Source organism: Ranitomeya imitator, chromosome 2 (genome assembly GCF_032444005.1).
Source record: "Ranitomeya imitator isolate aRanImi1 chromosome 2, aRanImi1.pri, whole genome shotgun sequence".
Lineage (NCBI taxonomy): Eukaryota > Metazoa > Chordata > Amphibia > Anura > Dendrobatidae > Ranitomeya > Ranitomeya imitator.
In genome coordinates this window covers 274,000,484-274,021,658 of record NC_091283.1, presented here as the reverse complement: position 1 = coordinate 274,021,658, position 21,175 = coordinate 274,000,484, and positions in this window count along the sequence as shown.

The window sequence follows — 21,175 nt, the reverse complement described above, 5'->3', positions numbered from 1 at the left end:
TGAAAGTAGCCTTAGAGGTTTGTTTGTTGCACCTGGGATCGGGTTGCGGGTAGCTGTGAGAGATGGGCGGATCTAGCTACTCACATACCTCACCTCTGGGTATGGTTAATATAGGCTGTTGTTAGGCACATGGTCTGTGTTGGGATGGAGAAGACCTCCTGCGTGTTTGGCTTTAGACCGAGCCTGAGTACTGGACACTAACCCAGCCTGTGTGCCCTCAGGCCTGGCAGAGCAGAGCCCTGCTATGGACAGTTTGTATTTTGCTTTGCCTGATCTAAAGGCTGTTTGGCTTCTAGGGTTTATGAAGCAATAAATTCACATGAACTTTTAAAGGAACGAGCCTCCTGTTTTCCTCCCATCGCACCCAAGTGAGTAAAACTCCTACAATTGGTGCTAGACGTGTGGGCAGCATTCCCAGCAGAGACTTGCGACTGCTACAGGAGGGACTGCATGTCCTGGGTTAAGTGTGTAGCAAGCCAGCAAGCATCGCCAGAAAAAAATGGAGGACCAACAGGCTATTCTTACAGCAGATGCAGCTTCTGGCAACCGCCATCCTAGGCAGGACGAGCGCCCCAACCCCAAGTCCGGTTGATGACGTCCACATCTGGAAGGCGGAAAGACATGCTTTGCAGAAAATGACCCTCTGAGATGACGTTGACGCCTTCCTGACGATGTTTGAAAGGGTCGTTGAGAGAGAGAAACTCCCGCCAGAGCAGTTGGCAGTTACTGGCACCGTACTTGACGGGAGAACCTCAGAAGGCATATTATGACTTACCTTTGCAGGACGTAGGGTATGACAAGCCAAAAACAGAGATTCTTGTGCGCTTGGGGTGACAATGACTATCAAGGCACAATGTGTTCACCGCTGGGCGTATCACCGGGACAAACCAGCTCACTCCCAAATGTTTGACCTGTTGCACCTGGTCCAGAAGTGGCTTCAACCAAAATCCTCTACGCCTGCACAGATGGTAGAAAGGATGGTGATGGACCAGTTTTTGCACTCCCTGCCAAGGCCATACAGACTTAGGTTGCCCAGGGTGATCCCCGGAATGCCAACGAACTGGTCTGACTGGTCGAGAGATACCAGGGGATTGAAGGGAAGACAGTCCACTCCATACTGGGGGTCCCAACAGGGGGCGGAGGCCCAAAAGGGATTGGGGCATCCTAGGTCAAAAGGGGCTCTGGAGGTGGTGCCCAAGGTCCCTACGGGTGATGCTATTTGCTGGAGGTGCCATGGCCCAGGTCATATAGCCATCTGTTGTCCCCTGACCCCCTAGCAGATGGACTGCAGCATAGGATGCCGTTGTTCACATTATGCATATCCGGCCTGCAGTGTGAATTCTCCCAGCGATGAGCCTCATGCGTGTCCCGTGAAGGTGAACGGGCCGGAGCTAGACTCCAGGAGTCTGGTGACCCTTGTGAGGGCCACTTTTCCTCTCCAACTGATACCGGGGGGAAAAGTCGGCATTTGTGCATACATGGTGATGCTAAGGACTAACCTATGGCCAAAGTGGACATTGAAATGGCCCACGGTACTGAGTCCCATGAGGTTGGCGTCGTTTGGGACTTGTTGCATGCTATTATTATAGGCTGGGACTTTTGTTTATTTTGGGATCTGTGGGGGAAGGGTTCTGGGTTCGCTTGCACGAATAGTGAACCAGTGAACCCTAATAAGGTATCACCACACCCAGAGGCAGACAGATTTCCTTTTTGTGTCCTTGTGGGGATGAGGAGGAAGTGTCCCCTGAGTCTGACATTCCAGAGTTAGGCGTGACCAGTGAGAATTTTGGGTCTGCCCAACATAGGGACCTAACTCTGAAGAAAGCCTTTAATAATGTCACTGTCATAATTGGGGTTGCACAAGAGTCGGGGGGGGGGGGGGGGGGCTGGCGCAAGGTTGCCCTATTTTATGATGAGTGGGGAGTTGTATCGAGTCACCTTAAGTGAGGGTGGAGCTTGTGGAACATTTAATAGTGCCGGGCCCCTATAGACGGAAGGTGTTGGACATGGCCCATTCACACATCTTGGGACATCTGGGAGTGGAAAAAATGCAGGAACGGATCGTGCATTCTATTGGCCCAGGTGTCACGAGGAAATATTAAACTATTGCAGGGCCTGCCCCACGTGTCAGTTAACCGGCCCACCTTTAATTTTCGAAGACTCCTGGTGCCATTGCCCATGAAGTGCTGTTCAAGAGAATTGTTATGGACTTGGTCGTTCCCCTGGTTAAGTCTGCTCATGGGCATCAATACATACTGGTCATTCTGGACTATGCCACATGCTATCCGGAAACCATTCCCCTGAGAAACTCCACGAAGAGTATAGCCCGCGAATTGGTCCATGTGTTTTCCTGGACAGGTTTACCAAAGGAGATCCTGACCGGCCAGGAAATACCTTTTATGAGTAAAGTGATGAGGGAGTATTACAAGGCCCTGCAAATCTCCCAGTTGAGGATTTCAATGTACCATCCTCAGACAGATGGCCTTGTAGGAAGGTTTAATAAAACACTGAACAGCATGCTGAGGAAAGCCATAGAAAAAGACGGTAGAAAATGGGAATGTCTCTTACCGTATCTGCTGTTCTCCATCTGTGAGGTTCCACAGGCCTCTACGGGGTTCTCGCCCTTCGAACTTTTGTATGGCCGACATCTGTGAGGTCTCCTGGATATAGCCAAGGAAACATGGGAAGCCGAAGTCACGCTCCACAGAAGCGTCATACAGCACATGGCACTGATGCAGCAGAGGATTGCGAAGGTGCTGCCCATTGTAAAAGGACATCTCCTTCCGGCACAAAAGGCTCAGGCCATGGTCTCCAACCGGTCAGCCAGAGTGAGGGAGTTCAGTCCGGGAGACCGAGTTCTTGTTCTAAAACTTACTATGGAGAGCAAGTTCTTAGCCAAATGGCAAGGGCCGTATGAGGTGGTCAAGAAGCTTGGTGATGTAAACTATAAGATTCATCAACCAGGAAGACGGAATCCATATCAGATCTACCATATCAACCTCATCAAGCCATGGCTAGACAGAGGGCTAGCTGAAACTTTGTGCTTGCTGGGCAAGTCAGAAGGCGAGGTTGTAGGTGTCGCCATAGCAGAGACGCTATTGAAGGCCCAGAAATAGCAATGCCAGGAGTAGCTCCAGAGGAACAGGGACCTGTTCTCAGAATTATCGAGTTCACAAGGGCCGTAGAACATGAAGTTTTGACTGAGCCACATGTGCGTGTAAACGTAAAGTCCTGTCGAATTCCGCAGGACCGTCGAGAATTGATCTCCAAGAAGGTAGCCAACGAAAAACCTGTAGGAGAGATTATTATTTACTATTATTATTGTTATTTATGTATATAGCACCATTAATTCCATGGTGCTGTACATGAGGAGGGGTTACATACAAATTACAGACATCACTTGCAGTAAGCAAACTAACAATGACAGACTGATACACAGGGGAGAGGACCCTGCCCTTGAGATCAGCTCAAATAGGGTCTTATCTGATGGATATTGAGAAAATGTGCTCAGATTATACTAACCTGATAGACCTATTCACAAAGGCGTATAGATCGTAGTAGAGACATCAGCTGCAGCAGATTCACGGGTCAGCAGGTGTCCTTATCAAGTAAGTAAAATTATTACATACAACTGTATGTGGTTTGTCCTGAGGAAGAAGTCATCTGAACTTTGAAATGCGTTGAATAAAATTACTTTTATTTCAAATACTTCTGATCCTACATCTTATTCAGCGGCGCGGTTTTATCCACAAATTTCCAATTTTATTATACTCCAAGGAGGTAGAGCAGTGTTCCCCAACTCCAGTCCTCAAGAGCCACCAATAGGTCATGTTTTCAGGATTTCCTTAGTATTGCACAGGTGATTGAATGCTTGTCTGTCCAGGTGATGCAATTATCATTTGTGCAATACTAAGGAAATCCTGAAAACATGACCTGTTGGTGGCTCTTGAGGACCGAAGTTGGGGAACACTGAGGTAGAGCATATGTTAACGTTCAGGGTCATTGAGCAGTGCAAGAGTGGTTGGTCGAGACCGATTGTCCTGGTCCCGAAGCCTGATGGTGAATGGAGGTTCTGCAACGAGTATCGGAAGTTGAACGAGGTCTCCAAGTTCGACGCATGTCTCATGCCACACGTCGATGAGCTAATCGAGAGACTTGGCCCGTAAGGTACATAACCATCTTGGATTTGACGAAGGCTTATTGGCAGATCCCCAAGGCACAGGGAGCTAAGGAGAAGACTTTGTTTTCTATGCCGGATAGATGCTTCCAGTATGTCTAGATGCCGTTTGGACTGCAGGGGGCCCCTGTGACCTTCCAGATAGCTATAGATAGAATCCTTGCACCCCATAAGCAATACACCGCTGCATACCTGGACGATGTTGTCGTCTTTAGCCCGGAAAGGGAGAGTCATCTGGAAAAGTTCCAGGCGGTGTTTGATGCTCTAAGGAAGGCGGGGTTTTCAATAAACTCGAAGAAGTGTGCCATGGGGAAAGAAGAAGCCAAATACCTGGGATATGTAGTGGGTAGAGGCGAGATCAAACCCCAAATCAGTAAAGTGGAGACAGTTCAAACATGGCCGAGATCGCTGTCAAAAAACAAACCTTACCGGGGATCGTGGGATACTACAGGAAGTTCATCCCGAACTCCGCCATGATGGCCGCGCCCCTGACTGACCTCCTTAAGGGGACAAAATCAGTAATGGTCAAATGGACTGAAGAGGCAGAGACAGCCTTTCAAGAAATGAAAGGGGCTCTGTGTAAGCAACTGATTCTGGTGGCCCCTGACTTTAAAAGTTTATACTCCAAACAGACGTCTCAGATGTCGGTTTAGGAGCAGTCCTTTCCCAGGCGATACACAGGGAGGAGCACCCTGTTCTCTACCTGAGCAGGAAGCTATCCTCGTGAGAGGAATTATTCGATCGTAGAGAAGGTGTCTTTGGCCATAAAGTGGGCGGTAGACATATTACGGTACTATCTGGTGGGATGTAAGTTTAGATTGATATCCGACCATGCCCCACTCAGATGGATGAGGGAAACAAAGGGGAAAAATCCTAGGGTCACCCGTTGGTTCTTAGCCCTACAAGATTTCAACTTTCATATAGAGCAGGGAAGCTACATGGTAATGCTGATGCGCTCTTGAGAATCCCTTGTCTGGAAGGAGAAAATGCCAAGCCCCACAGCTTTAGGCAGAGGGGGAGGTATGTAGTGTGGCTAATGGTCGCATAGTCGATGAGAGGTATATGTGGCTTGTCTCTGTGATGTAACCCAGAGTATTTTCTCTATTGCATAATAGCACTAAGAGGTTAATTTGTTGCACCTGGGACCGAGTTGCAGGTAGCTGTGAGAGATCGGTGGGTCTAGCTATCCACATACCTCACCTCTCCTCTGGGTGTGGTTAACAGCCTATATAATGGAGGATGTTGTTTGGCACATGGTCTGTGTTGGGAGGGAGAAGGCCTCCTGTTTTTTGGCTCCAGACCGATCCTGAGTACTAGACACTAACCCAGCCTGTGTGCCCACGGGCCTGACGGAGCAGAGCCCTGCTATGGATATTTTGTATTTTGTTTTGCCTGATCTAAAGGCTGTGGCTTCTGGGGTTTATGAAGCAATAAAACCACATGAACTTTTAAAGGAACTAACACCCCACTTGCCACCGTTACAGGGTATGTGGGAAGAGCGAGGCTAAGTGCCAGAATTAGCGCATCTTAGAGATGCGCCTTTTCTGGGGCAGCTGAGTGCTGATGTTTTTAGCCTGGGGGGCCAGTATCCATGGCACCTTCCTAGGTTATTAATATCAGCCCCAAGCTGCCTGCATAGCCTTCGCTGGTTATTATTTATAGGGGGACCCTATGTAATTTTTTTTAGGGTCCCTCATTTTAATAGCCAGTAGAAGCTAAGTATAAAGCTGTGATTTGATATTAATAGCATGGGAAGCTCCATGGTTACTACCCCCTTCCCAGGCTATAAACATCAGCCCCCAGCCGTTGGCTTTCTCTCTGTTAGTTAAGCAAATTACGCGGGAGCCCACGCCATTTTTTTTCAGAAAATCTATCTTTTATTAAATACATATACAGTAAGCTGCAAACATACTGTACTAATTATATTTGTCACTGACATCTGTATTCTACCTATTCTATATGCATTTACTGTGTGTTTACTGTGTTCTATCTTGTCAGCTCCTGCAGTGATTTTACACTATGCAGGTGCTGAATTGCTGGCTTTTCTTCTATCTATGTAATATTTATGCATATACTGTATATATGTGTGTCACTGACATCTATAGATCTATCTATTCTATATGTTTATATCTATCTAATCTATTCTAACCTGTCAGGGTGAGTTTACTGTATGTGGCACATGAACTTTCGGCTTTTCAAAGAACACCGGTGCGTAAAAAATCGGACAGCACTCGCATGTTCCGAGTGCAGTGCGATTTTTTTTCTCACACCCATAGGTTTGCATTGGAGAGTCTCGGCTGAGTCTCAGTGACAATCGCAGCATGCTGTCATTTTAAAGGCACGTCGAATACGCCTGAGAAAATAAATGGTGATGTGAGCTGCTCAATTGATTAAAACTGGACCGAATGCTATGCAATGTTTTCTATGGTAATGTGACTCGGCCTTATAATCAGACTCTTTTGATTATCAGATAACTGGGACTGTATATAACAGAGCACAACCTCCCCCCCCCCCCCCCACTCATTGAAAGCAGGATGTGCTCCTCAGCATTATTTAGGCTACGTTCACATTAGCGTTGTGCGCCGCTGCGTCGGCGACGCAACGCACAACGCACGCAAAAACGCACCCAAACGCACGCAAAAACGCTGCGTTTTGCGACGCATGCGTCGTTTTTTGCCGAAATTTGGACGCAAGAAAAATGCAACTTGTTGCGTTTTCTTGGTCCGACGCTTGCGGCAAAAAAGACGCATGCGTCGCACAACGCAACAAACAAAAACGCATGCGTCCCCCATGTTAAATATAGGGGCGCATGACGCATGCGTCGCCGCTGCGTCGCCCGACGCAAACTAGCATAACGCTAGTGTGAACGTAGCCTTACCAAGTGCTCCCAACTCCATACACTGCATAAATTCTGGAGAAAAGTATTGGGTCGCACATCTTAATAATTGAATTAATGTGTCTTACTCAGTCAAGTTGCCCCTCGGTGTATAACATCCAGCCCATTGCCTCCCATTCAAAATCATCTGGCCCCCCGCAATGCCGTCTGCCTTTACTAACATATGACAGAACAGCTGGTGGTCACTGATTTCAGCGCAGTCCTGTAATAGAAGCTAAGTCCGTTCGTGGCATTTCTTCCTCTTAAACCTTTCCCTTTCACCTGACGGTGATATTATTAAGAAGTGGAAGGAAGCGCAGCAGCTCAGCCACAAAGTGGGGACCCCCTAATATCACAGAGTGAGCTGAGCAGAAGGAAAGTCACCACCACTCTGCTGACTCCATAACTGCAGATTGCAGATCCCCTCTGGTATTAACATCTGCACAAACACTGAGCCCCCCGCAGAGCAGCTGCATGCAGCCATACATCACCAAGCACAATGCTGAGCGTTGTATGGAATGGTGTAAAGCCGCCACGACTGGACTCTGGAGGAGACGTGTTCTGTGCAGTGATGGATCACACTTTTGCATCTGGTGTCTGGTGGACGAGTCTGGGTTTGGTGATTCCAGGAGGACATTACCTGCATTGTGCCTGCTGTACAGTTTGGTCGAGGAGGATAATTCTATGGCTCTATTATCAGGACTTGATCTTTTAGTTCCACTGATGGGAGATCTTAACGTTCAGCACCAGACATTGTGGACACTTGTAGCTTCAGCTTTGTGATAGCAGTTTGGAGGAGACCCTTTTCCGTTCCCCATGACTGTGCTCAGTGCACAAACATGTACAGACATGGAGGGGGAGTTTGGTGGAAGAGCTTTTGCCTCCACCCCAGGGCGCAATGTGAAGGTGTCCCAATACTTTTTTCTATCCAGTGTCTCTGGCCTGTATGTTGTTCGGTGATCTTATATACATTTTGGAATACAATATCCCTCCCTTCACCTGCAGTATGTCTAGTGTTTGCATGCATACAGGGTCCAACCCTCTCTCCTGTCACCATCACAAGCTGCTATAGATGATGCACAGTGATTGCCTGGGTTCAAATCCCACCAAGGACAACATCTGCAAGGAGTTTGTATGTTCTCTCCGTGTTTGCGTGGGTTTCCTCCGGTTTCCTCCCACATCCCAAAGACATACTGATAGGGAATTTAAATTGTGAGCCCCATCGGGGACAGCGATGATAATGTGTGCAAACTGTAAAGCGCTGCGGAATATGTTAGCGCTATATAAAAATAAAGATTATTATTGCAGCCATAGATCATCTTTCTGATGTGCAGTCGATATTTGCATGGCTCTATCCTGCCACCTATGGGTAAAACAAGGGAAATGACTGCTTGCAACCTGAGATTTTCTATTATTATTATTATTATTATTATTTAATGGCCTTCGGCTTTATCTTGAGCCATGTTGACTTGATGGATGAACAATCTGTAGGAAGATCGATCTTGTGCAGCCTAGTTTGGTCCACCAGGGTCTTCTTCGCCAATATCTTGATACTATCAATCCATCTGTTTGCTGGTCTTCCTCTTCACCTTGTTCATTCCATTCTTTCGACCATGATGTCCTTCTCCAGTGATTGCTCTCTTCATATGATATGTCCAAAGTAGGCAAGCCATAGTTTGGTGATCCTTGCTTCAAGTGACATGTCTGGCTTGATTTGTTCCAAAATTGATTTGTTTGTTCTTGACATCCATGGTATTGATAACATCCTTCTCCAGCACCACATCTCAAAGGCGTAGATTCTTCTTCGGTCTTTTTTCTTTATTGTCCAAGTTTTGCATATGTATGTTACCACTGAAAAAAACAAGTATGTACCAGCTGTATGTTAGTCACCAGTGAAATGTTTCCTCAATTTGAAGACCTTGTCCAGAGGCTTAGTTGTTCGGAAACTACCATATTTTTCAGACTATGATGCATTTTTTTCCCCAAAAAATTTGGGAGGAAAATGGGGTGGGTGCGTCTTATAGTACGAATGCAGGCTCACTTTGGGGTTACTGTGGTAGTGGAGCAGAGTCCCTTCCTCAGGGAGCCGGTGGAGGCTTAGGCTACGTTCACATTTGCGTTCTGCCGGACTGCGTCGGGCGCAGCCGCGGCGACGCATTCGTCATGCGCCCCTATATTTAACATGGGGGTGCATGGACATGCGTTGCATTGCGTTTTGTGACGCATGCGTCTTTTTTGGCACACGCGTCAGAGCGCAGAGGACGCAGCAAGTTGCATTTTTTTTGCGTCCAAAATCATGCCAAAAAAGGACGCATGCGTCACAAAACAATGCGTTTTGCATGCGTTTTGGTTTGCGTTGTGCATTGCGTCGCCGACGCAGCACCGCACAACGCAAATGTGAACGTAGCCTTAAGTGTGGCGATGCCAAAAATCAAAATCTCCAAAAAGAGGCCATTTTGTCCACCCCGGACGCAAAACTCTCAATTCAGAGGGAAAGGTAAATCTGAACGTTAGAGCTACCCGAAAGCAGGTAGAGGAAGAAGTATTTTTCAAAACCCACATTCAAATAGGCAATGATGCCAAACAGGTAGGGGGCAGGATTTCAGACATCTTCCCAAAATGGGAAATAACATCAGACTGTGAAATCCTGGACTCAGTCAGGAGGGGAATGAAGATAGAGTTTTCCTTTCCCCCACAGAGATTAGAAATAACATCTCTTCAGCCAACAAGATTACAGAACATCCTGAACACAGAGCTCAACAAATGTTATCCTCTGCGGTAATCTCTCCAGTTCTAGAAGCAGTGCTGGGCCAAGGTCTTTACTCCCGTGTGTTCCTTATGAAAAAAAACAAGTGGAACCCACCATGTTAAAATCAAATTGAAACAGCTGAATCATTACATTGTATACCAACGATTCAAAATCTGTAAAGTCTACAGTCCCATTAATCGGGAAGGACTTCGCCATGGCCACCATAGACCTCCAGGATGCATACTACCATGTACCCATTTATCCAAGCTATCATTGATATCTGAGGTTTGCAGTCACTCAAGGCCACGAGGTGAGTCACTTCCAGTTCAGGGTCCTTTCCTTCAGCATATCTCCTGCTCCCCCAACATTCACAAAGATCATGGTGGTAGCCTTTATCAGGGAGGAAAACATCTGCATTGTTCCCTACCTGGACGACTTTCTCATCATGGCTCTTCCTATTGTCATTCTGAGGGCACATCTCCAATCAGTCCTACATACCTTAACATCTTTAGGTTGGATCATAAATCAGAAAAAATCAGATCTGACCCCATCAACCAAGAGAGTCTTTTTAGGGATCCTCTTAGATTCTCAAAACTAGAGATCCTCTCTTCCGATCACTAAACAGCTAAATATAAGATCAAGGGTTCGGATCCTAAAAAAACAAAAGAAGATGTCCTAAAGATTTTCCATGTTGGTCGTGCGATCAATGACAGCATGTTTTCAGGCTGTTCCCTGGGCCCAGGCTCATATGAGGATCCTTCAAAAATCAATCCTCTCTCTAGGACAAAACTCCAGAAGCGCTGGGTACAAGACTCCTCCTTCCTCACCACATAAAATATCCCTCAACTGGTGGCTCAGCCAAGAAAATCTGGTGAAGAGACTACCTTGGATCTACCACTAGGTCTCTTCAGTAAAAACAGATACCAGCAAACGAGGTTGGGAAGCAGTGACAACACGAGAATTCTTTCAGGAAACCTGGCCCAAAAAGATGGACAACTGATCTTCCAATGTCAAGGAATTAAGAGCGGTAGAGGAAGCCCTGAGAGCAGCAAAATCGATACTCCAGGAAACCCATGTCTGAATCTACTCTGACAATATGACCACTGTGGCCCATCTATGTCATCAGGGCAGCACAAGATTCGAGAGCCTGCAACAGGTCTCAGCAAGAATTTTCCTTTGGGCAGAACAGCATCTTCTGTCCTTGTTGGCCTTTCCTCTAAAGAGATCTGACAATATCGAAGCAGACTTCCTGAGCAGGACAGAGTTAGAGGAATGGAGCCTTAGTATGAGAGTGTTCCGGTCAATAACCAAGAAATGGGGTTGCGCAGATGTGGACCTGTTTGCGAATCAGCAGAACATGAAAGTAAAGCATTACCTCCATAGGTCTAAACAAAACCCAATCAAAGATGGATGCCTCCTCTCACCCATGGTATTTCAGTTTGGCCTATGCTTTCCCTCAAATTCTATTATTGCCAAGGATGTTACAAAAGGTCAGAACAGACAGGGTCAAAATCATTCTGATCGCCCCTCTTTGACCAAAGAGGAGCTGGTGTGGGGCTCTGAAACTCCTAAACTCAGAGGAACCTCTTACCCTGCCACTAGACCGCGACCTTCTACATCAAGGTTCCATTTACCATCCAGCTCCACACAGCTTAAGGCCCCTTCACATTAAGCGACGCTGCAGCGATACCGACAACGATCCGGATCGCTGCAGCGTCGCTGTTTGGTCGCTGGAGAGCTGTCACACAGACCGCTCTCCAGCGACCAACGATGCCGGTAACCAGGGTAAACATCGGGTAACTAAGCGCAGGGCCGCGCTTAGTAACCCGATGTTTACCCTGGTTACCATCCTAAAAGTAAAAAAAACAAACAGTACATACTTACCTAATGCTGTCTGTCCCCGGCGCTCTGCTTCTCTGCACTCCTCCTGTACTGTCTGTGTGAGCACAGCGGCCGGAAAGCAGAGCGGTGACGTCACCGCTCTGCTTTCCGGCTGACCGACGCTCACAGCGAGTACAGGAGGAGTGCAGAGCACAGCGCCGGGGACAGACAGCGGTAGGTAAGTATGTACTGTTTGTTTTTTTACTTTTACGCTGGTAACCAGGGTAAACATCGGGTTACTAAGCGCGGCCCTGCGCTTAGTTACCCGATGTTTACCCTGGTTACCAGTGAAGACATCGCTGGATCGGTGTCACACACGCCGATCCAGCGATGTCCGCGGGAGATCCAGCGACGAAATAAAGTTCTGGACTTTCTTCAGCGACCAACGATCTCCCAGCAGGGGCCTGATCGTTGGTCGCTGTCACACATAACGATTTCATTAACGATATCGTTGCTACGTCACAAAATGCAACGATATCGTTAACAATATCGTTATGTGTGAAGGTACCTTTACACTTGGCAGCCTGGCTTCTGAAGCCGCAGTCCTGAAAGCCAGAGGCCTCTCAGATGCCATCATAAGTACCTTCCAAAAAAGCAGGAAACAGGTCACTAATGCTATCTACTCAAGGATATGGAAGAACTTCTCGGCATGGTAAGGATCCACTCCCATCGATCCTTTACACCTTGACATGGCTAAAATACTAGACTCTCTACAGGCCGGCTTGTTAAAAGGACTAAGACCTAGTACCTTGAAAGTCCAGTTGTTGGCTCTGAGCCCCTACTTTGAAACCTGGCAGACCTCCGATAGATAACTATACTACCCTTTGAGCATATTAGACCAGGTCAAAATAGACAAACTACCCTGGAAGGCGGCCCTATTAGTGGCCATTACAACAGCAAGAAGGGTGGGTGAGATACATGCCCTATCCATTAGGGAACCATATTTGAAAATTCTGGACAGATTAATCTTTCGACTAGACCTTATGATCCTTCCGAAGGTATCTTCTGACTTGCACATGTCCCAAGAAATAATTCTACCTTCCTTTTGTGTCAACCCAAAGGACGATAGAAAAGCAGAATTTAGAGGGAAGGGGAGGACTACTTAAACCTCTTGTTTCATGTCCATAATTAGGATGGGGAGGCAACCTCCTGTGTGCTGTCGTGGAGCGTCTTAGAAACTAAATTACCAGTAAGTGTAATTCTATTTTTTCCCCTATTTTCCACGCCACAATTTGGGGTTCATCTTATGGTCCGGTGTGTCTTATAGTCTGAAAAAAAATACAGTACATCTGAAAGACATTTAATGATAACACACTAGGCCGAAAACACGATAAAAATCAATCAAAACACTCCACGTGCGCCAAGATTGTATATAAAAAACATCATCATGCAGAGCCACAAGCTCTACCAACAAAAAAATAAAGTTACAGTTTTTGGAAAAGGATGACGTAAACCAAGTTTCTATTTTTTACAAAGTTCTCTGAATTGTTTTAAACAAGCCCTCGTATGACGATGTCGATGGAAAAGTTAAAAAAAAAGTTGGAAGAAGGGGAGGAAGAAATGAAAACAGAAACCCACCCAATCTAGTGCGAAGAGAATGCTGGGAGATTTCAGCACTGACTTCTGCACAATGGACATATGCTAACTGCAATCTGTGTTAATAATAATGGGTTTTTTTGCGATAATTTTCTATGAGAAACATTAGAAATCTAGTCGTAGTTTAGGGAAGCATTTCGACCACGGGCGAATGTATTTGCTCTACCAGTTCCACACTCCACCAGTAGATGGAGCCATTGAGACAAGCAGAGTGGCATTAATTTTAGCCTCCTGTATAGTAAGGAGCAAAGCTTGCTTGGGTTTGGGCCATGGAGAACATTATCATGTCACTGACAGCAAACAGAGATCTCAAAAATGGCGAGCTATTGAAACACAAAATAGAAGAAAAATTGATCTAAACAAGCTGATTTGAGGAGCCCTGATGGGTTCCAGGAAGCTCCTCATGTTTTTTTGCATTTGACTACTGGGATCTGTGTTTTATTTCTTTTCTTGCAGAATTGTCCATAATCCCCCGCGAGGATGAGATGTGCATATAATGGAGCGATACGTGATGTACATAATGATCCTTTTACACTAATACAAGTCATTACAGCGAACGCATTCCTGTAAATCACATTATTATCCTTTGCTTCCGATCCTCATCTAATTTTCACTTTACTTACATCTGCCAGACAAGGTCTCCGCCAGCCTGATCGTATGACGTCCTCCATACAGCGAGGATCTTCTAATTCGACATGTAATAACCCTGACGTTCTGATAATCCAAAACATATATCCATTATAGAACTGGATAAATCCTGCATCTAATAATCTAGAAATCCCGATAATCCAACATATATTTCCTCTGATAATCCAGCACTAAATAATCTTGAAAGCCTGATAGGAAACTGTAATAATCCAACATCGAATAATCCAGAAATTTTCTAAAAGAAACTGCAATAGTCCAACATCATATAATTCAGAAAGTCTGGTCGGAAACTGCAATAATCCAACATCAAATAATCTAGAAAGTCTGATTGGAAACTACAATAATACAAAATTGAATAATCCAGAAAGTCTGATAGGAAACTGTAATAATCCAACATTGAATAATCCTGAAAGTCTGATGGGAAACCACAATAATCCAACATCGAATAATCCAGAAAGTCTGATATTATTATTATTATTATTATGATATTAAACTAACATTTAATAATCTAGAAAGTCTGATAGTAAACTGCAGTAATCCAATATCGAATAATCCAGAAAATCTGATAGGAAACTACAATAATCCAACATCGAATAATCCAGAAAGTCTGATAGGAAACTACAATTATCCAATTTAGAGTAATCCAGAAATTCTGCTCGAAAACTGGCGCAATCCTTCATAGAATAATTCAGAAATTCTGATAGGAAACTGCAATAATCCAACATCGAATATTCCAGAAAGTCTGATAATGCGACATTTTTTTTCCATTATAGAACTTTAATAATCCAATACCAAGTAATCTGGGTGTTCTGCTAGAAAATTGCAGCAATCCACCAACAAATAATTCAGAAATCCTAATAGAAAACAGTAATAATCCAAATCTAATCATCCAGAAATCCTGATAATCCAACGCATCCACTATAGAACTGCATTAATTTCTTCCCTACATGTGTTGTCCATGTACATCACATATCGGGGGCAGGTGCTGAGCCCCACACGACAGGTGGCAGCTGTGTTATACAGCCGTAAGCCAACTCCAATAGCAGTGATCTGAGCTAACCCCCATTGCTACTGTTTAACCCCACCACCTTCTTGTCCTGAAGGTGACATTTAAGCAGTTCTAACCGAGGTGCTGATGGATTTTCTTGACACCTGGGGGTCTAAAAGGGTACTCTCAAGTTTAGAGGACTGGGGCTCTGAAGAGGTCGATCATGATCACTGCTGCTCCATTCATTCTCCATTTCGCCCTTGTTCTCAGGATCAATAATAGTCCCATTGCTTGGACAGGGATTGGGAAGATATTCTTATCCAAGCATAGTAACATAGATAGCAAGGCCGAAAAAAGCCATTTGTCCATCCAGTTCAGCCTATATTCCGTCAGAATAAATCCCCAGATCTACGTCCTTCTAAAGAACCTAATAACTGTAAGATACAATATTGTTACGCTCCAGGAAGACATCCAGGCCTCTCTTGAACCCCTCAACAGAGTTTGCCATCACCACCTCCTCAATCAAGGAATTCCAGATTCTCACTGCCCTAACAGTAAAGAATCCTCTTCTATGTTGGTGAAAAAACCTTCTCTCCTCCAGATGCAGAGAATGCCCCTTGTGACCGCCATCTTCCATGGTATAAACAGATCCTTGGAGAGATATTTGTATTGTCCCCTTATATACTTATGCATGGTTATTAGATCGCCCCTCGGTCATCTTTTTTCTAGACTAAATAATCCTAATTTTGCTAAATTCCCCCATCCCCTTTATTAATTTTGTTGCCCTCCTTTGTACTCGCTCTAGTTCCATTATAAAACAAAACTGTACACAGTACTCCATGTGCGGTCTAACCACGGATCCTTCAGATGGAACCTGAAAACCCATCTCTTGAGAAAATCCTACAGCCTGCACTGACCCCGCTGCCTCCTCATCACTACTGAAGCTACCGCCTCACCAACACCGGAGCTCCTGCAACCCTCAACCTACTGTCTCCTTCACCATAATCCTGTAGAATGTAAGCCCGCAAGGGCAGGGTCCTCGCCCCTCTGTATCAGTCTGTCATTGTTAGTTTGTTTACTGTAAGTGATATCTATAACCCTGTATGTAACCCCTTCTCATGTACAGCACCATGGAATCAATGGTGCTATATAAATAAATAATAATACTAATTTGTACAGAGGCAGTATAATGCTCTCATCATGTGTATCCAGACCTCTTGTAATGCTCCCCATGATCCTGTTTGCCTCGGCGGCCGCTGCCTGGCACTGCCTGCTCCAGGTTAAGTTTATCATTAACTAGGATCCCCAAGTCCTTCTCCCTGTCAGATTTTGCCCGGTGGTTTCCCGTTCAGTGTGTAATGGTGATATTGATTCCTTCTTCCCATGTATATAACCTTACATTTATCATTGTTAAACCGCATCTGCCAGCTCTCGGCCCAAGTTTCCAACTTATCCAGATCCATTTGTAGCAGAATACTATCTTCTCTTGTATTGACTGCTTTACATAGTTTTGTATCATCTGCAAATATCGATATTTTACTGTGTAAATCTTCTACCAGATCGTTAATAAATATGTTGAAGAGAACAGGTCCCAACAAGGACCCCTGTGGTACCCCACTGGTCACAGCGACCAAGTTAGAGAATATACCATTTATAACCACCCTCTGCTTTCTATCACTAAGCCAGTTACTAACCCATTTACACACATTTTCCCCCAGACCAAGCATTCTCATTTTGTGTACCAACCTCTTATGGGGCACGGTATCAAATGCGTTGGAAAAATCAAGATATACCACGTCCAATGACTCACCATGGTCCAGCCTATAGCTTACCTCTTCATAAAAACTGATCAGATTGGTTTGACAGGAGCGATTCCTCCTGTCACAGGTTCAAGTACTAAGACAGTGTGAAGAATAGTTAAAAAATGTTCAAAAAATATATAAAAAATACTAAGGCCCCAATTCATCAAGACTGACCTTAGATGTAATTCGTTAGCATTGCCCATTCATATATAGTATTACTTTCAGCCTACTTGTATATCAGTGGGCAGCTCATTTTAGACTTACTTAATTTAAAGGTAATGTTCATTTTCACATTTTCTTTAAGAAAAAATCATGAAATCAAGTAACTTTGCAGCAGTGGTAATTAAAAATGTTCCATCATTCTGTCTCCACGGTAACAGACAGCAAACAGACCCTGTGTAGTCTGATCCTGCCTTCATACTCCCTTCTATATGTCCCCTTCTTTTCGCTTATCTACCTTACACAAAACGTCTTTACTGCTCCTTACCATGGAGACACTTTGTCTGTGTAGGAGCTGTAAAAACAAAATAATGGTTTGTGTTTTTTTTAAATCAAAATCTGTTTTAAAATTGTTCTATTTTTCCATTTCAGGACAATAAAGGAAAATCGACAAAGGCGTCAATTGAAAATCTAGGTTTTGTAACGGTTTTCTTCCTTAACTCTTAACTCTAACTATAGAGACCCTCTGTATTTGTTATATGTCCCCTGACAGAGTAAATAAAAAGGAGTTGACTGTGACACATAACAAGTCAATTAAAGAAATTAAAAAGCCCCTTCAGTTCACATGACATATGTGAAAACGGATTTTAAATATCTTTTTCCAAAATTAAGATAAGATCATTTATAGGTAAAGGCCCAAAGCCTGAGGCTGCACTACTGAAGTATTCTGCTAATATCATGTCCACTTCATCTAAATAACCAAATACATCGGTGACCTCACACATCAGATGCAAATAATGATTGGTTCCACACACGACAACACCGCCTGGCAAGAACGACAGGAAGCATGATGTCATCAGTAGTGCAGCCTCAGGCTCAGGGCCTGTAACTGTAATTGACCATATCTCAGCCTAAGAATAAGATATTAAAAGACAGTTTTCACATTTTTAATGTACACTGAAATTAGATTTGAAATCTGATCCAGTAAATAGTTTACCATCTCAGGCTGCCTACAAGCTCAACGCAACTGTTTCTGACTTTCCCTTCTACGCAAATCAGACCCTTATCAATAATTCAGCAAGTGACAACTTTGAAGCTAATTGACGTTAATGGCAGAACAACGGCAGCGTTAATTGTGTATCTCGTATTTCTGAAGTCTCGGAGGCGTAGTGGGAATAGTAGAGCTCCTCAAAGCCCGAGCACATGACACCGCCATTAGGATTCTTGGCTTGTTGGACAAAGATAAATCATGTTTAATATCTCTAGGCATAAATAATTCATATCGATGCATTCTGCGAAGAGAGCGAAAAAGATCTAGTCGGAATTGTTAAATTAATGTATCATTAGGCAAAGTGCAAATATGATGAATAATAGAGATGTCGGGGAAGGGGTCTCCTCCCTGCAAACGATGTTATAATGAGCGCCACAACATAATACCTTATATCAGGGCTTCCGTCAGATATTTCTGGGCCCCATGCACTCACGTAGCCAGGATTCCATATGACCTTTCACCATTGTCATAAATAAAATATCTAGATGTGAAAATACTGTATACATCAGCAGTGAACAAACCATATCCAAAAATATATACCAGCAGTGAATAAACCATATATATAAATATATGCCAGCAGTGAATAAACCATATACAGAAATATATACCAACAGTGAACAAACCATATACAGAAATATATACCAGCAGTGAATAAACCGTATACATAAATATATACCAACAGTGAATAAACCATATACAGAAATATATACCAACAGTGAATTAACCATATACAGAAATATATACCAGCAGTGAATAAACCATATGTATAAATATATGCCAGCAGTGAATAAACCATATAAAGAAATATATACCAACAGTGAGTAAACCATATACAGAAATATATACCAACAGTGAATAAACCATATACAGAAATATATACCAGCAGTGAATAAACCATATACATAAATATATACCAACAGTGAATAAACCATATCCAAAAATATATACCAGCAGTGAATAAACGGTATACATAAATATATACCAACAGTGAATAAACCATATACAGATATATATACCAACATTGAATAAACCATATGCCGAAATATATACCAGCAGTGAAAAAAACTGTGTGCCTAAACATATACTAACAGTGAATAAGCAGCATGCCAAAATATATACCAGCAGTGAATAAACAGTATACAGAAATGTATACCAACAGTGAATAAACCATATACCGAAATATATACCAACAGTTAATAAACCATATACCAAAATATATACCAACAGTGAATAAACTATACAGAAACATATACCAGCAGTGAATATTATTATTATTATTATTATTATACATTTTTATAGCGCCATTTATTCCATGGCGCTTTACATGTGAATACGGGGCAAATATAGACAATTACATTAACCATATACCGAAATATATACCAACAGTGAATAAACCGTATACATCAATATATATCAGCAGTGAATAAACCGTCTACATAAATATATACAAACAGTGAATAAACAAAATACAGAAATATATACCAGCAATGAATAAACCATATGCAGAAATATATACCAGCAGTGAATAAACTGTGTGTCTAAATATATACTAACAGTGAATAAACAGCATATCAAAATATATACCAGCATTAAATAGACAGTATACAGAAATGTATACCAACAGTGAATAAACCATGTACCGAAATATATACCATCAATGAATAAACCATATGCAGAAATATATACCAGCAGTGAATAAACTGTGCCTAAATATATACTAACAGTGAATAAACAGCATACCAAAATATATGCCAGCATGAAATAAACAGTATACAGCAATGTATACCAACAGTGAATAAACCATGTACCGAAATATATACCAACAGTGAATAAACCATATACAGAAATATATACCAACAGTGAATAAACGATATCTAAAAATATATACCAGCAGTGAATAAACCGTATACATAAATATATACCAACAGTGAATAAATCATATACAGATATATATACCAACATTGAATAAACCGTATACCGAAATATATACCAGTAGTGAATAAACCATATACCAAAATATACACCAGCAGTGAATAAACTGTGTGCCTAAATATATACAGTGAATAAACAGCATACCAAAATATATACCAGCAGTGAATAAACAGTATACAGAAATGGATACCAACAGTGAATAAACCATATACCAAAATATATACCAACAGTGAATAAACCATATACCAAAATATATACCAACAGTGAATAAACCGTATACAGAAACATATTCCAGCAGTGAATAAACCATATACTGAAATATATACCAACAGTGAATAAACTGTATACATCAATATATACCAGCAGTGAATAAACTGTCTACATAAATATATATGAACAATGAATAAATCGTATACAGAAATATATACTAGCAATGAATAAACCATATGCAGAAATATATACCAACAGTGAATAAACTGTGTGCCTAAATATATACTAACAGTGAACAGCATACCAAAATATATACCAGCACTGAATAAACAGTATACAGAAATGTATACCAACAGTGAATAAACCATATACCGAAATATATACCAACAGTGAATAAACCATATACCAAAATATATACCAACAGTGAATAAACCGTATACAGAAACATACCAGCAGTGAATAAACCATATACCGAAATATATACCAACAGTGAATAAACCATATACATCAATGTATACCAGCAGTGAATAAACCGTCTACATAAACATATATGAACAGTGAATAAACCATACACAGAAATATATACCAGCAATGAATAAACCATATGCAGAAATATATACCAGCAGTGAATAAACTGTGTGCCTAAATATATACTAACAGTGAATAAACAGCATACCAAAATATATACCAGCAGTGAATAAACAGTATACAGAAATCTATACCAACAGTGAATAAACCATATACCGAAATATATACCAACAGTGAATAAACCATATACCAAAATATATACCAACAGTGAATAAACCGTATACAGAAACATATACCAGCAGTGAATAAACCATATACCGAAATATATACCAGCATTGAATAAACAGTTTACATAAATATATACGAACAGTGAATAAACCATATACAGAAATATATACAAGCAATGAATAAACCATATGCAGAAATATATACCAGCAGTGAATGAATAAACCACACACAGAAATATACAGAGTGAGGAAAATAAGTATTTGATACACTGCCAATTTTGCAAGTTTTCCCACCTACAAAGAATGGAGAGGTCTGTAATTTTTATGGTAAGTACACTTCTGTGAGAGACAT